This window comes from Gorilla gorilla, chromosome 12 (genome assembly GCF_029281585.2).
Source record: "Gorilla gorilla gorilla isolate KB3781 chromosome 12, NHGRI_mGorGor1-v2.1_pri, whole genome shotgun sequence".
Lineage (NCBI taxonomy): Eukaryota > Metazoa > Chordata > Mammalia > Primates > Hominidae > Gorilla > Gorilla gorilla.
The window spans coordinates 71,942,116-71,960,281 of NC_073236.2; the positions used below are offsets into that span (position 1 = coordinate 71,942,116).

General features: G+C 40.4%; 1 long non-coding RNA gene across 1 annotated transcript in view; it reads left to right on the forward strand.

The window, feature by feature from the left end:
• Nucleotides 1-10,865, forward strand: part of LOC109025660 (uncharacterized) — a 28,292-nt gene extending 17,427 nt beyond the window's left edge. The window contains exon 2 of the long non-coding RNA XR_002004581.4: nt 10,321-10,865. This is a non-coding gene — a long non-coding RNA (uncharacterized lncRNA). The remainder of the gene's footprint in view (nt 1-10,320) is intronic.
• Nucleotides 10,866-18,166: the final 7,301 nt, after the last annotated feature.

The window sequence follows — 18,166 nt, forward strand, 5'->3', positions numbered from 1 at the left end:
AGACAGATCTAGTTTTCAAGAGATGTCTGGAAATCAGAGTATGTATTTGAAATCTCTCATTTTGAATATGCTGTCAACTAAACCTTTTTTTTTTTAAAGAACAGTCGAGGCAAGAGAACATAGGTGGACCAAATAAGAAGTTTGTGTTTGCTAGTTTTCCTATAAGCAGAGTTATTCTCTTGCAGACCTTTTGAAATGGAATCATATAATCAACATACAACTGAAAAGATCAAGGCTTAGATAGTTTAGCAGAAAGTTGAATGACACTTTATTAATCACATGGTATTTGTTGTTTGAATTAAAAATGCTTATATGCTCTCCTCTGAGCATTTATTTCAATTAGTGACTGATTTGGTTCAGAAAGTTGAATTTCAGTTTTTTCTTCAGGAAAAAGTGAAAATTATTAGGAGTAAAAGGTTTAGGGAAGAGACTAAGTCCCATTTGGACATCATAAGGTAGAAACAACCTTATTTTCATTTAGGTAAGCAAAACTTTGGTTTTCTTTAAGCAATATAACAAGAGAAGTTGTCATTTTCCAAGTGTGAAATGTTAACCTGACAGGGCTAAGGGACAAATATCAAAGTTAACATATGGGTTACATTTGCATGTTTTCTTTCATCACTGCCCTGAGAAACTGTAACTGATTTTCAGCTATATGTTAAAGCCTGTCTGTGTATGTAAGAGCAAGACTTCAGCAAGTTTGTTAAGTGCCTCCTTCAGTTTTGCTCCAGAATAGTGGGAACTGTTTACAGAAGGTATGAAACCATGAGAAGTCTCAATCCTTTTGTCTAACTGTCTTGATTAATACATTGACAGGATCTAGTATACTAAGAATAGGAAGTAACTCATTCTTAGCTCTATAATTTTTTTTTTAGATGGAGTCTTGCTCTGTTGCCCAGGCTGGAGTGCAGTGGCATGATCTTGGCTCACTGCAACCTCTGCCTCCCGGGTTTGAGCGATTCTCCCGCCTCAGCCTCCCGAGTAGCTAGGATTACAGGTGCGTGCCACCACGCCCAGCTAATTTTTAAATTTTTAGTAGAGAAGGGGTTTCACCATATTGGCCAGGCTGGTCTCAAACACCTGACCTTGTGATCCACCCACCTCGGCCTCCCAAAGTGCTGAGATTACAGGTGTGGGCCACCGCACTCAGCCAAAATATTTTTTTTTTTAACTAAAAGCCTCTGTGTGTGTGTGTGTGTGTGTGTGTGTGTGTGTGTGTGTGTGTTTGTGCATGAGGGTAGAGATAGAGAAGGAAGATTTTGATGTAGTATTTAATGTCCTTTTATATTTAAAGTGGTTTTTTGTAGACAACACATAGTTGTGTCTTATTGTGTATCCATTCTGACAATCTCTGACTTTTCATTGTTATGTTTAGGTCTTTATATTTAAAGTGATTATTGACACAATTGGATTAATATCTACTTTATTTATAACTTTTCTTTTCATCACTTTTTCTTTCCCCCATTTTTCTGCTTTCTTTCATTTTAGTTGAGAATTTTATATAATTTTTTTCCTCTTTTTGCATACCAAGGATACTTTTAAAAGTGTGTTTTTACACTCGCCCTATATTTGCAATATAAACTTACTAATCTAATTCCATTTTCAAATAGCACTACCTTACTTCATGTATAGTGCAGATATGTAATCATAACAGAGTATTTCCAGTTCCTGGGGTGTAGACTTTTTTTATTTCATTTGTTCAACAAAATTAATGTAGGATGAATTCTATGTCAGGGACTGTGCTAGTTTTGAAGAGTATGGTGATACATTGTAACACTGTCACATTCTGCCCTTGTGGAAACTGTTTTTCAATGGGGAGACTGACATGAATGAATCTATCACACAGGTATGGATTGATAAATGCTGATCAGCTTTATTTAGTCCTAATGCAGGGTTGTGACTGTGAGGGCAATTTAGAATCGCTTCCTCTGGGAAACTTCTCATTTCCCTGGGCTCATGTCTCTGTAGCCATTGGTTTTCCTGAAGATGACAGAGAAAAGCTAGATGACTTCTTGATCAAGAATTCTAAGAATCCTTATTTCTGAACTGAATCAGTTTTTGAAGGGCACAGGAAGTACAATCTGTCTTTTCTTTTCTTCTCTTTTCTTTTTGAGACGGATTCTTTCTCTGTCACCCAGGCTGGAGAGCAGTGGCGCCATCTTGGCTCACTGCAAGCTCCGCCTCCCGGGTTCACGCCATTCTCCTGCCTCGGCCTCCTGAGTAGCCGGGACTACAGGCGCCCACCACCACGCCCAGCTAGTTTTTTGTATTTTTAGTAGAGACGGGGTTTCACCGTGTTAGCCAGAATGGTCTTGATTTCCTGACCTTGTGATCCGCCCGCCTCAGCCTCCCAAAGTGCTGAGATTACAGTTGTGAGCCACCGCACCCGGCCTATAATCTGTCTTGTCTTTTGACAGCTTTATTCTCATTACCCGCCCCACTACCCCCATTCCCCCCATATTGGATTACTCTGGAACGGTTCTTTTTCTTGTCTTCTGTCTCTTCCACTTTTCCTCAAATCTGTAATAACAAGTAGTGGCAGGAGGGCTGATGAGTTTCACATGGGAAATGGGTACATGGTTTGGGGTCCTTCTTTTTTCCTTTCCCTAAAATTGACTTAAAGCTTATTTCAAATGAAATAATTTGCGTAATTTTTATGGAGCATTTCTGAATTGGTAGCATGATAGAATAACCAGTTTAATACAAATAATAACTGTGAAGCTGATTATTGCTGTGAAAAATGTCATCTTTATTTTTCTATAACTCACTTTACCGTGACTTTGAGCTTCTATATATTATGCCTGATGAAGAAAGCTTAATCTTGTCGCCTTTTTCCTTCATCGTCGAACTTGGATTGTCTTTCTTTTATCGCCTTCTTTCCTCAGCATTTATAATAAGTTGTATGTCGGCAGCTGACACTCTGAGGTTGTTAGAAAAAAATGTTTTTATTTATTTTATTTTTTTTAAACTCATCTATTTTGTTACTATTCTGTTATCTTTGAAATGTCACGTATCTCTTCTGACCCTTGGGCCTGTCATGCATCCGCTCTGGCACATATCCCATCCAAGATGGTACTTTCTTGGATCTGGTCTTTGCTGTCACCACTGCACCCATCAGAGGGGTCTCCCTTTTGTATCCATCACCATGTCTGCTGTTCATTCTCCAGACTGAGAGGGAGAGGCAGAGTACCATAGGTGAAAGGAGTGCAGGGGAACCTAAACACACTGACCAGCACTTCACAGGAGCATTATCAGGGTAACTTCTGGCTCATCTCTAATGGTCTATAGAGTTTTTTGAAAAAGGCATTGGCTTTATGGGTTAGGGCTATTTATGTTCAAATGATTTTTTTTTGTTTGACCATGGTGAATTATTTATTTTCCTGAACATTAGTTTCTCCATCTATAAAATGAGTATAATAAGATCTACTTTAGTGAATAACTGTAAGTTTAAATGAGATGCTATTTGTAAATTATGTGACATACTTCCTGGTCCATAATAGACCTATGTTCAACTTCTACCCTCTAATAATGATCTGTAGAATCTTAAAAAAGCAACTTCTTTTCTCTGGTTTTGAATTTCTTCCTTGGCAAAATAAGGTCTACGGTAAAGGTAGGAAGGAAGGGTGGGAGTGATGAAAAAGAGGAAGCCATTAAACCAAGTAATATTTGAGGTTCCTTCCATTTTTAAAGTTCTATGATTCTTAGTTGAGGGGACAGAGGGAGTCTGTTTTATTAAGAGAAGTTGCCAGTCCCCTGGAACATAGAGCCAGGCTTGCCATGCACTTCTGTGTGGTTCCCTGGCTCTGGGATTTCAGCAAAGGCCTTGGCCATGTTCTAGAGCTACAGAGTTTCCCTGGCTATAGCTGGTCACTCACAGCATTGGGCACACAGAGAAATGATGACTCTGCAAATGAAAAAAACAAAGATGCTATTTTTTTTTTTTAAAGAAGCTCCTAGGCTGTCTTCCTTCTTACTTCCGCCCTCAGACAGAACTTTGAGAGGCATCGGGCATTAAGACATTCCTGCCAGCCAGTCATAGTGGCTCACACCTGTAATCCCAGCGCATTGGTAGGCCAATGCAGGATTGCTTGAGGCCAAGAGTTTAAGACCAGTCTGGGCAACATAATGAGACTCCATCTCTACAAAAAATTGAAAAAATTAGCCAGGCGTGGTGGCCCATGCCTATAGTCTCAGCTACTTGGGATGTTGAGGCAGGAGGATTGCCTGAGCCCAGCAAGTGGAGGTTGCAGGGAGCCATGATCATGCCACTGCACTCTACCCTGGGAGACAGTGAAATCCTGTCTCAAAAAAAAAGAAAAAAAAGAAAAACTGCTATTCAGCTACCACTTGCTACTAATTTTCAATGAGTCTCCTCTGTGTCAATTGGGTTCAACTTATGGCAATGTTTCCTGAGAAACACAATCCTGTGGCTGAGCTGAGCACGGGGGCTTGCCTGATAATAATTAGCCTGACTTGGGTGGAATAGAGTCAGGCAGAGCCTGAATCATGCCCCTGACATTTGCTGGCTCTGTGACTTTGGAAAAACTTATCCTCCCTGATACTCAGTTTCCTCATCTACAAAATGGAGATGTTGGGTACCATGTACAATCAAGCTCAATAGTAGCACAGTGAGTTGTGGTGAGGATCAGTAAGATAATGCCTGGGGCATTGTAAACCTGAGTCCTAATTCTTGTCAGGGAGAAGGCTGCCCTGGTGGCGGTTGCAGCTCTGTCACTTGTAGATGGGCTCTGGAGCAGGGAGCGGTTTCTGAGATGTGCCCCCTTTCCTGTGGTCCTCACCGCTGTCCTGAGGCTTGCTGTTCCTGGGTTGCACTGAAGGATACAGCTCTGGGTTCCCTTCTTCCTGACTCACAGGGCCTGGGCGGGCCCCCTTCATTACATGATTTCTAGTCATCATGATCATCTTACTCACGAAAAAGAAGCATGCTTTAAAATCGTCTGGGGCTCTGTTGAATAGGTAAATACTATCCTAACCAGGGGTTTTTAACCTGGCATCCAAGGGCTTTGGGCTGCAAGTCTGTGAGTCCATGAAGTGGTCAGCCAAATTTTGACGTGAAAGACTATTTTTCTGAGGAGAGGTCAATGTTTCCCACAGTTTCTGAAAGGCAGCTGTGTCCCAGAAAAGGCTGAGGGCCACTGTTTTCCCAGCACAGTAGGCTTTGTTGATGATAAAAGTGCATTTGGCATGTTAAAAATCATACCTTGTGGGACGAGCAGAACTCTAAGAGGATCCTGGTGTTGAAGCCCAGAAACCAGGAGATGATGTGAGAGGAAGGCTATTCAGTGGCCCAAGTGTGAGTGACTGGCCTCTGTCATCCTCCAGAGTGACTGGAAGGCAATTCTTTGACTCAAGAACAATTGAAGTCTACATGCTCCAAATGCAAATTATTTGGTGGCGACCTCCTAGAACAGCATAGAAAAGATAATTATTTTTTGGACTTAAAACTACAGGGGAGCTTAAAAATTACCTAGTCTATGACACAAAGGAGGCCTCAAGAGTTTAAGTGACTTGCCAACAAGCCAATGGCAACCTATGGCTTGAGTCAGACTCTCCTGAACTCCCCTTTCCATCTTCCTTTCCTGAGAAAATTCTTGTAATTATTAGTTCCTGCAGACTCACAGATCATAAGTAGTTGGCTATTAGGGAAAATGCACAGAAGTCTTAAAGAAACCATAGGAAAACTGTAGAGATCATCTGGTAGCAGAAGACTGAGGCAGGAGGACTGCCTGAACCCAGAATGGGGAGGCTGCAGTGAGCCATGATTGTGCCGCTGCACTCCAGTTTGGGTGACAGCGAGACCCTGTCTAAAAAAACAAACAAACAACAACAACAACAACAAAAACACACAAAAAACTTATGGCAATTGAATTCTGGCAATTGAAGCTGTCAGAATTTAGAATATCTCATTTTCCCTATGATTAGACTTCCTAACCTGGTTTAAACAGTTAAAAATTCTATGACAAAAAAATTATTTTTTTCTGACTATAAAAGCAAGCTGGGAATATATAATAACAGGAAATTTTAAAAAGATGAAAGAAATCATTTGTGACCTCATAACCTTCATAACTAAGGGATAACTCCTCGTTGTAACTTGGAATGTTAACTTTTGATTTTCTCTTTATGTGTGTGTGTCTCTCTCTTCCTGTAGCTTTTTCTCTGATGTAGATTTCAATCATCCTGTGTCAAGTGCATTGCATCCTGCTTTTTTCCATTTATCAGTATATCATCAAATATCTTCCATGCCATTAAAGAAACTTTAAAAAAATCACATGTAATGGTCACTCGGAGGCCATTACATGACTTGACTTTGATTCCAGCTTAATTTAAACTTGACCCTGTGCCTGGACATGTGTATCCATGGATACTGATATTCTAAATAGTGCTGTGATGAACATCTCCACCATAAATTTTTGTTCATACCTCTTATGACTTCCTTGGGGGTAGATAACTGGAAGTTGAGCTACTTGGGCAAGAGGCATGACCTTTTCCAAATCTCTTGATACCTACTGTCAAATTCAGAGACACTTTAAATGTGAAGAAAAGGTCAATGGAAAATGCTCTTCTCAAACTTCTTTTATGAGACCAATTTACTGAACTTGCTGACCCAAACCAGATTTTTTTGTCCTAACTTTAACATATCTGAAATTTGGTAATTATTAAAAAGAATCCTGTGTATATGATAGATGCTCAGTGAGGTGATTTCTTATACATTCAAAAGGTAATTACTGAGTACTCACTGTGCTGAACAATGAGGGCAGTTGAGGATAAACAGATGATGAGAAAAAGCAACTCCCTAAATGATGATGTGTTTGAATGCTATTGCTGACTGACTGGAAACTTTGGCTTCCAGGCACCATCTATGCCTTAAGTGAGGTTTCAGAGGCTGTTAGGATTAGTTACTGTATTTATTTACACAGTTTATTTCTTTGAGTATTTTCCTGACCCTCCCTCAATTCTGAAGAAGTTATATATGATCTCTCTGTCCCTCCTTCTATATGCTTTTCCCTGCTTGCTGGGAACAGTGTGGAAATACTTAGTTTAGTGAGCAGTATTTGGGGAAAAAAATTATATATATATAATATAATTTGCCCTTTTTTCCAGAAAGACAAACTGCTTACCCTTTCTCCTGTCTCTGTCCGCTTTTACCAAGGGCACTGAAGTTTTAGAAGGGTGCAATAATTCATTTGTTCCCTACAGTAAGTCAGGAAGCATTTAGAAAATAGTCCTTTCCTCCCATTATGCACTCTATTCTCTCCTTCCCATTTCCTTTTTCTTCCTGCCTAATGGTATTTATATTATTTGGATGGAAAGGGGGCAATTACCCACATACACATGACCACTATAGCGATAAAAGTCATCTATAATGTGATAATGGGTGAACAACAAACTAAACTTCTTTCCAATAACACCAGCCACAATCTATGTTTAATAAGGTTAATGTCTTCATACTGCTATTGGCTGAGGCTAAGAATGCCAAGGACAAAAGAAAGACCAGCCTGAACCACGATTTTCAGAAATGACTGAACCTGTTTAGCATGCAAGCCCAGGGAAATGGCAAAACAGGTGATGTTTGGATGAAGCCAACCTCATTTTTTGAGCTTAGGCCTCCAGTCCAATCTGGGAAACCAATGTCTATTGAAGAAAGGTGTAGGCTTTTTTTTTTTTTTTTTGTATTTTTAGTTTGCTTATCTAAGAAGAAAGCGAGCATGTGCCTTTAATTACTTTATCTTTATATGTATCCCTTTGCTAGAATCCAGTTTTACTGAACATTTAGAATGCCTTTGCTTTAAAAGCAAAAACTCGTTTGAATAAGGACTAATTTTTCAACATGTGGACAAATATTTGAATAACTGGTGGAAATAATAAATTACTAGCAGAAAGTGACTTCATTGCTCTTAAAAGCAAAAAAGCACCCTTGGGAATTTCAGAGAAATGACTCCATTTTCATATCACTCCCTTTGGTAGCCATTTGATCTCGCTCTGGGGTAGACTGGGATGCAAGTTTATTTTTAATAAGAGAGCACCTACGCATTTTCTCTGGGAAAACAAGCAGAAGAATGGATAGTGGGTGAAATCAACCAAGATCTCTAAAAGTAATGATTACGTTTTAGTTATTTTCTTCAAGCAAAACTTGCTTGTAGGCACTGCCTTGAAGCAGTGTTGTTCTTTCCAAGGAGTTTAACGAGTGCTCATTATTTTGGCCATTTGCACTTTCCTGTTTCTCAGATTCCAACTGCATAATCCAATTACAGTTTGTGGATCTGGTTGGAAACTGGGCCAACAGGGGAATTCAGATTTTGAGCCATGTCAGTTTTGGGGAGAGAGAACTATTGTTGGATCCAGGATGGTGTTAAGAAGCAAGGCTGTGACAGAGTCAGGCCATCTGGTTTAATCTTGGTCTAGTTCATCCCAGCTTCAGGTTCTAGAACAGCGACTTAGCCATTCTTCACATAAGCTCTCTGGGCCTCAGCACTTCATTTGTATGAGTGTCTGCCTCACAGCGTAAAGGAGGGGTTTAAATGAAACAATGTACATGAGGTGCTTGGCATGTAGCAACCAATGAATCTGTGTTACCTGATACTATTACACTGAAAACACAAAAATGGTAATCTTCTTGTTTCAGGATTGGCAGAATAGCACTCAGTAGATAAAACGAATACATTTGCAATCCATGTGTGGCTTTTTCTCTAACCTCACGCACATGCAAACCACTCCTCACACATATCACTGAATTTTCTTTCTCTGGTGCACAGACGTTTTTACATGTTGCCTCTAGAGTAGGTTAAAAAGTTTATATTCTCTTTTAAGATGTTTTCCTTTTATCTGCCCAGTGATAATCATTTCCTGTACTCTATCTACGACATCATTTTCAAAATATGTTAGTGGCTGGTTTTTCTGGCATCAAGCCAATGTTGCTGGCCTGAAGTTTCTGGAATCAAAACATTAATTTCACAAAGTCTTGCTAAAGGCTGGGCACGAGATGTGTACACAAAATACAAGGTACACAAAGTTGAGCATCCTAAAACACATACCACCTTGCCACTTGGATGAAGCCCAAGTTTTGTTGCATTTTCTGGCATTGAAGCCTTTTGGACTGGCACCCAAACCCAGCATGTTCCTCTATCTGAGGTCTCTGGATGTCATCCCCTTTAGGCTTCATGAATTCTTCCATGTGCCAGAAATAAATGCAAACTTTTGCTTGTTTGGGCATTTTACTATGAGGACTTGTTAGATTTCATTAGATTTTCAACATGGGCTTTGACCTAGAAAGGATAAACATCTTTGTCTTACCTGAACCTTCCTTCCACCCTTCTCGTGCTGGAATCCCACTGCTGCCTGTAGCCACATGCTCATCTCTACCCCAGGGTCTTTTCTCACAATATTTAACATATTCTGCTTTTCGACATGCCCACCCCCTCCTGCTGCATCAGCATTTGATACCATCATTTGTTCTGTGACCACCTCCACAATTTTTGGTTTATCCTCTTATTACCTGAAAAATGTTTTATCTAATATTTTTTCCTTCAAATCAACTATTCACTTCAATATATTTAAAAAAGAAACTAGTGCATAGGTAACAAAGGATAAGTATGAAAGTTGGAGAAGACTATGGCCTCAGAGAAAAAATATTTCTATTGTAGCAGAAATAAAAGCCAAAGACTGGTGATGTCAGAGGAGGGGAGAGGATGTCAGAGGAGGGGAGACCCAGAGAAGATTGGGTGTGGGGCTGGTCATCTCTGTTCTAGGGGATGAGAACAAAAATCATCAGGAAAACAGTGGGGACTAGGGATGGGCAGCAAATGAGGGAGTCTGGCTGACCTGTGGGAAAGGAGCTAGCACTCGTGTGGGAGAGAAAATGTGCATAGGGAAGGAGTGGGAAGGAGGGGAGCGGAGAGACAGGGTTTCGGAAATGGACACAAGGTGTTGGGTGAAAGATAGTGCCTAGGGTGAGGCTATAAATGCAAAAGCTTTGGAAGCTGCAAAAAGATAGAGGCTGAAGAGGGGTAATGGGGGATGGGTGAATATGGAGGGGAGAAGTGATACAGGCTGGAGGCTAAGATTTTAAAAAGTGCATTTTATAGAGGAGGGTGTGGGAAGGGAGTGCAGAATGTCCCAGAATAGGGGTCTGAGGAGCTGGGGGAGACACTCCGAAATGGGCAGGGGCAGCATGTGTATATGTATGTGTATGTGTGTGTGTGTGTGTGTGTGTGATGGGGAGAGGGTATGAAGAAAAAATGGGAACCGTTTTCTTAATATTGAAAACTACTGCCTTACTGTCTTTTCTTAAATTTGGCACAGAAATCTGAAGACCCGACCTTACTATTGGCAAAGACAGACAAACACTCTACAAATAGTGCTTGAAAAATGCCACCGTTTGGTTCAGATGGTGAAGAGGAACTCAGGAAGTCCTGGCAGTCTCTAGGAGGCTAGGGCAGTGGTTCTCAAATGATAGGGTGTACAGAAATTCCCTGGAGGACTTGTGACAACAAAGATTGCTAGGCCTACTCCCAGCGTTTCTAATTCAGCAGGTCTGGGGATGGAGCTCAAGTATCTGCATTTCTAACAAATCCCCGGTGGTGCTGATGCTGCTTGCATGGACCAGTTTTGAGAACCATACTTGGAGAAACACTTGGTTAGGAAAACTATGTCTGTTACAGCTTGATCAAAGGGCTCTTAAGTTCCTTTTGTACAATAAATCACTGCGATATCAAATGAGGTAAATGAACATGCTCTTTGAACTCTAAACTTCTAGACCAATATAAAACATTCTAAATGTAAAATGGAAACATTTACAATTGTTATTGATTCTCATCAATGCAATGTTCAATAAAGATAAGAATCACGTTTTCAGTCTCCACTCTTGATTTTCTGCTTTGATATGGATTTTTAGTTTTGCTTTCTTCTGATATGCTGTGATTTCAGATTTAGTTTATGGTGGTGGCCCCTTTATGGCATGAAGGAAGAGGGAATGCAGGGGAAGCCCAGGGAGATGTATCTCCCCGAGCCTTGGATTCAGTACAATTTTATAAGGATGCGATATCCTTATATCCATGATCCTCCCTTCTAGCTAGTCAAGGGCAGGATAGCCAGTGGTGAGGGAGAAGTCTGCTGATGTGAGCTGGGATGCTCTTTTGGCCTGATAGTCATACCGTGGGTGTCTGTAGAGCCCTCCTCTCTGCCTTCTGCTCACCAAGGTGGCTCCGGCCCTTCCTCTGGGTCTAGGTCTGAGCTTGGCGTGCCGGGAAGACACTCTGGGGGAAGGATAGGGCCCATTCCCAGAGCTTAACCAGAACAGATTTGACTGTGTCAGAAACTACTGCATCTCCTTGTGCATGTCTCATGATAAAGTCACACAATGTGCTTACCTTGATAGATGCTGGTAGGGTAAACAATAAGCTTTTAAATATTAGCATATATTTCACATTTTCCCTTGTTCAGCCTGGACAGAGTTGTCCTTGCTCTTGATAAAGGATTCCAGGAACTGAGGTGATGATTAAGAGAGTTGTTTAATTATGAAAAGGGAAATGGTCCAATCAGTAACTAATACAAATAAACAACAGAAAGGATGATGGATATTGACTTCTTAGTGCTCCTTGTTTTCAGCCATCAGTGATCTGAGTATGTTGTTTGCTGTAGCTGTCCATATTTGATGTTTCTTCTGTAGAAAAGAGAAAAATACAGATAATTAGGGTACATCAGAATCAGAGATTGAGTGCTCCGGGGTAGAGCTGCCAGATAAAATACAGGATGCCCAGTTAAATTTGAATTTCAGATAATGAATAATTTGCTGTATGGGACATACTTATCCTTTTGAAATTCAAATTGAACTGGGCATCCTGTATTTTTTATTTGCTAAATTTGGCAACTCGACTTAAGGGGGAGCTTTTGTTTCGGAAGCAGCCTTGATCAACACTCAAGAGTCAGTTACCACTTGTCCTGCTTTGCTCCATCCAGAATGTTGACATTCTCTAAGTAGAAAGATGCAAATCTGCAGGTGATATTTATGAATTTAGGTTGACCTTAAGAATTCAGATTCACGATCTTAGAGAAGGGAAAAAAAATCAAGGCTGGTATTGACAGGAAGCCAAAAGTGACCCTTTCTGCCCTTTTTATGGCCGTCAGCTAATATCGTCAGTTGGACACAAGCCGTAACCATTGAGTAACAGACGGGCCACCTTTGGATTAGCTGTGCTGCATTCAACACCTCTTTGAACAATAATTATAATCTGTTGGGTGGAAATATCAATTTAAAGATCAAGTGCTTTCATAAAAAAGGTGATTATTCAGTATTTCATACTTTGAACCAAAGCACACACCAGAATTCACTGTATCACTGTCTTCTGTACAGCGCATATATGCTGAGAAATGGATTGCTTAATTATATGATTATCTGTCTTTAGGGAGGATATGTGAATGTGAATGGAAGCCGCCAGGAGAGGTACATTGTTTTACTTGTGATCCTTAATCTATATAGCCATTACAGGTTACAAGTTGACTTTTAAAACAAATATCTAAAATATAAATTAGTTTTACAATGCAAAGTAGGCGTTTTGGTGTAAAAGAGCTCCTTTGGCTGAAAAGTGGACACATAACATGAGTGGGGCACCAGTCTAACATCATTCCTTTCCATTCCTCTGGTTTTTAGCAATATGCCAGTCAAGAAGGGGGGTTGGGGGAAGGCCCATCCTCCTAATTAACTAGGGCCAGGAAAAAGGCCATGCAGTTAACCTTTGCACGTGAATCACCAAGTATAATAATAGAAAGAAAGACCTTCTTGTAGTGCATGAGAATTCCAGGAAAATCGATGGAGATCCCAGGAGCCAGGAGAGCCAAAAGACTGGAGATGTTAAGGATGTGCAGCAGCCAAAGGCCATTAGTCTCTGTGTGTTTCCCCCATCCTCTGGGGTTTATTGTTGAGAGGGGGTTCCATGTGCAGGAGAAAATTAAGACTGTAATGTAGGTGTAAGCTTAAAATATAGCAGGGAAGCTGGGTCCAGCTACAGTGGCACATGAGGTAGGTGGTGAAGCGGCAACCAGGTGCCAACAGTTCTTCCTTCCCAAATCCAGCTCCAAATGACACCTTTGGCAAACTATTCCAATGGCCTTCTGATTTTTGGGCTAGTTTGGCTTTAACTTTGTATTTCATAACAAGAAATAGTGAAGTAGTTGCAAAGGGTAGAAAATGAGAAACAAAACATTTGACAATTATGTTGCATTATGTCTCTTGACCAAAGCGTTCCATTGGATGTTCAATCCTGAAGAGAAATGCATTGCTTCTGTCTTCAAGGGCATCCAGTGACTTTGAACATCCTGTGCAGGGTCATTTCCTAATATGTGACATTGACTCCCCCTCACCTATCCTGTTCTTCATGGAATGCAAATAATATATGCATGTGTATCTATAAATCAAATTCATCTAATTACTTCCTTATCTCCATGAACTTATTTACAAAATGCAACATTTTTGGAGGGAGAAGATTTGCCAAGGAACAGGAAAATCTTCTCACAAAGCTGAAAATATTTTACGATCCAAAGATGAGCACCAGAGACACAAGAGTAATTCATTCTGTGAAGGTTGCCAAGAAAAGCTTGTTTTGAAATCCCTGTGCCCGTAATTACATCATGCCAGGTGAGGCATCCACCTTTGGAAACAATAGATAGACATTTGCTCTTCTCGAACTCTGCTGCCTGGTTTCAAAGGGCTTTTTATTTTATTTTTTGCCTCTTTTGGCTCCGAGTGGCGGTAACACATGGTAAATCTTTAACTTCAAGTGTCCTTCTGTGGTGACCAACTAAAATATTAGCAAAATAAATGTTTTATGGGAAAATGTTGGCAGGAACCCCAACAGAAACAGGTGGTATTGGGTTATTTCAATATAATGTAATGATATAGCCAGGTTTCCATCTGGACAGCATGTGGTTGGGTCTGCTCAGAGAGTATCAAAGAGTGTGAGTATGCACTGGGGAAGGCAGCGGTGCACAAGTGTGCAGCTAGATGGCTACTTTACAAAATAATAGTCTGGGTTTCGGGTCCTCTGGGTTAAATATTTTTACCGTCAAAATCTGAATTTCTTCATAAAATATTAAAGGAGAAGCAAACCTCTGACATGCAATACTGAGTGGCGTAATTATAAGGCAGTTCCTGGAAACCAAAGAGAGCGTGCATTAAAGTGAGGCGTTTATTATAAAAGAGTTCATTACCCTTGGAAGCGAAGACATGTTTTAGAGGGAGCCTCAGAACAGAGAAGCTTTTCTTTTTTCTTTTTTTTTTTTTTTTTTTTTTTTTAGCAAGGCTTACTCTACTGTGAAAAAAGGCTGAGGGGTGTTGGTAAGGATACAATTAGAAAATAAAGACAGAATGGGATTAGTTGACTGCTAAAGACCTGATCGTGATCCAGGGCTAAAATGAAGTATCCTTAATTTACCACCAGGGAAGACTCTCCCTCTTCCATAAAATTCCTGCCTCAGGCACTTCAAAACACATGGAATTAAGAACACTTGGAACATTTGGTTTTGCACTCAGCTATCCTCTCTGTATATTCATGCTAAGCTCGATAATAAACTCTTGGCTCAATAACTCCCCGTATGAATCCCAGAGAGGGGAATCAAATTATGGCTATGTGCAGAGGTAGATCCTCTTCATAGGCAGAGAGACCTCACTCCCTGGCTCTCTCAACCATAGCCAGAGGAAGAAGACTGGAATATTGCATACTGAGAGTAAAACAATTAGGAAGTGGCTTGCAATATCCTTGATGCTGACTAGAAGACCCAAGAAGTCATGGGAACAATCTGCAAAATGAAGGAGCCATTTGGACCCCAGGGTACATGGCCAGGAAGGCTTGGATTCTAGGGAATTATTTGCAGCCATTAATTGATAGTGCAGCAGACATAGAGATATTGAAAGCAAATGCCTAGGTATGAAATCTAAGGACTGATGGATAAAAATGATGGAGCAGGGAAGGCTCAGGAAGAAGAGGTAATAAAGTCAAAGCACTTAATTATAGTGCCCTCATGCCACTGGGACCCAGAAGGGGCATGCATTCATGAGACTCTGGCCTGCTGCTCAAAGAGCCAGCTGCCCTACAGTATCTACTGCATTTTTCTAGATCAGTGGAGAGAAACAGAGGAGATGGCATGATGAGAGACCTGGAAGCCCCAGGTCTGATTCTTTTACTATTACTTTTGTGGGGCTGGACTGAAGCCAAGAAGAGAATGGTGCCCTAGAGGATAAGGCAAGAGTATAGCGTGGTCCCTGGTTTACTTGGGAAAATGATTTTCTTCATCTGGAGCATAATGATATGAAACAGTAACAGCACATCTCAGTTCTTCCTTCTAAAATGTATTGGCACAGCTATTGAATGCATCATAGGACTTTGGCTCCTGGGTTTCTAAAAGGTGGTAGCAGACATAGTCTTCCTAATTGGGAAGTTTGTGATACAATGGGGAAGAGTGGATACCAGAGAGGAAATGGAATTTGAGCTATCCCAGTCAAGAGACTTCTTTATTTTACCCCTATCCTATGGCATATAGTAACTGCTAAGGTACAGGCTGAACTGAACTAGGCTAGAAGACAGGGTTTTGCAGGTATCTGATGATGTATCTTAGAAGTTATGTCTAACTCCAAATACTGAGTCCTTTCCATTATACATCAAACTACCTTCTACCCCTATAATATTTCTAATAAAGAAATATTAGAGTGAATGTAATGATTTAAGAGAAAGGTGGAGAACTTGGTAATAAAGACCCAATTTATGCCTCCGATTTAACTGCTTGGCTTTTTAACCAGGTAGTTTTTTTTTTTTTTTTTTTTTTGGTCTTTAGAAGTTGTCTGAGATTGGGACAGTTTGTTAAATTAATTGCACAACCATTGAAAACTCTCTGAGTATCTTACCCTGGAATTCTTTCCTCCACTGTCCTTTTCTCCTGAATCCCAAACTATCAGGACCTCCAAGTATAACAACACTAGTTCTTCCTTAAGGGAAAATAAATACCTTAAGCCATGGAGTAAAGTGAGTCATCTTCTGTGAGTTAGGGAGGAAGCTGGAGCAGAGTGTGTGTTCTGCATGTGGGGAAGGCAATGATGTTGACCTGTGGTTGTGGATTCCTCTCCCTCTGCTGCTGGCTTGTGGTGGCTTATATTAATAGGAATGGGGTGAAAGGGAGGCTAGAAGCTTTGTGGAGAAAAGCCGTGATCTGATTCATTCCCCTCGAGTTGTCAGTGGGCTCTACATAGTCTGGTTGAAGGGAGGAAGGTTGCCTCATGAGCTAGGTTCAGGCTGCTGAGGAAATTTTCCAGACTATTCCTTAATATTGCAGTGAGAGCAAATCAGGTGCAGTTGTAGAATTTGTGTGGTCATTCTGAGATCTAATTGAAAAGGTTGCTAATGCCTAATATTGATTGAGCACTTACTATATGCAAGACCTTTTGCTAAGTGCTTTGCAGGTGAGAGAATTGAAGCTTAACCAGGTTGAATAACTGGTCCAAGGTCACAAAGGTAGGAATGGTGAGTTTGAATCAAGTCTGACTCCCAAACCAAAGCTCTTAACCACAATGCTAAAGTTACAGACCAAATATAGTACATAAGAATGTTGTGAATGTATACCATATCAATGGCATAAGTTGTGGCTCAGAGTTAACTATTTATAAAAAGTTGGAGGGTTCTTTCCTATTGTCATGGCAAAATAAGTTTCAGATAGATTAAATGTGTAGGTTAGTGACAAAAGCAAAACACAAACCAATAAATGTAATGGGAGAAAATGTTGAATAAATGATAACTCGAGGCAGGGAAGGGCTTTATAAGAGGAATAAAAATATGAGAGAAGAGGGATAGGTTTGGCTATAAAAACCTTCTAAAATTTCCATATGTCAACACTATGAGGGAAGTTAAAAGACAAACAGTTGGGAAAAACATATATAATCTATATGTCACCTAAAAGGTGCATATCCCTAATGCATACAATATTCTTGCTAATCAAATAGACAAATATCCTAATAGAAAAATGGATAAAGACCATGAATAAATAATTTGAAAGATGAAACACAAATGTATGATAAACAAATGAAAACAGGTTCAATCTCACTAGCAATAAGAGAAATTAAAATCAAATTGATATGCCTTTGGTCTTTTAAGTTGGCAAAGAGAAAAAATGATACTAAAGTTTGTGAGGATGTAAGGAAAGTGACCATAACTTGGGGCATTTACATATATTAGTGGTAGAGTGTGATTGGTGCAACTTATTTGCAGGACAATTTGTCAACCTGTATGAGCATTTACAATTTGTTCACATCCATTGTCCCAACAATTCTATATCTAGCAATTTGTCCCAGAAAATATGATTGTGAACAATGACTTCTCTCTGAGGGCAGGCATTAAAGCAATGTTTTGTTTTTGTTTGTTTGTTTTTAATTTGTTTTCGAGACAGGGTCTTGCTTTGTCACCCAGCCTGGAGTGCAGTGGCATGAACATGGCTCACTGCAGCTTTAACCTTCTGGGTTCAAGTGATCCTCCCACCTCAACCTCCTGAGTAGCTGGGACCACAGGCACACACCACCATGCCAGGCTAATATCTTTTTAGTTTTTTTAGAGACAGGGTCTTGCCACGTTACCCAGGCTGGTCTTGAACTCCTGGACTCAAGCAATCCTCCCACCTGAACCTCCCAAAGTTCTGGGATTATGGGTGTGAGCCACCACGGCCTTCTGAAGCAATGTTTTACTGGTAAAAATTAGAAACAACCTGAATACTCAATAATAGAAGATTGGCTAGAGTAAACATATTTGATGGAATATTATTCAGTTACTCAAAATAAGTTTGTAGAATATTTAGTGCCATGAAAAATGTTCAGTATGTATTCGTTAGTGAAAAAGCAAGCTATAGGCCGGGCGTGGTGGCTCATGCCTGTAATCCTAGTACTTTGAGAGGCCGAGGTGTGTGGATCACCTGAGGTCAGGAGTTCGAGACCAGCTTGGCCAATATGGTGAAACCCTGTCTCTACCCAAAATACAAAAATTAGCTGAGTGTGGTGGCAGGCCCCTGTAATCCCAGCTACTTGGGAGGCTGAGGCAGGAGAATCACTTGAACCCAGGAAGCGGAGGTTGCAGTGAGCTGAGATCATGCCATTACACTCCAGTCTGGGCGACAAGAG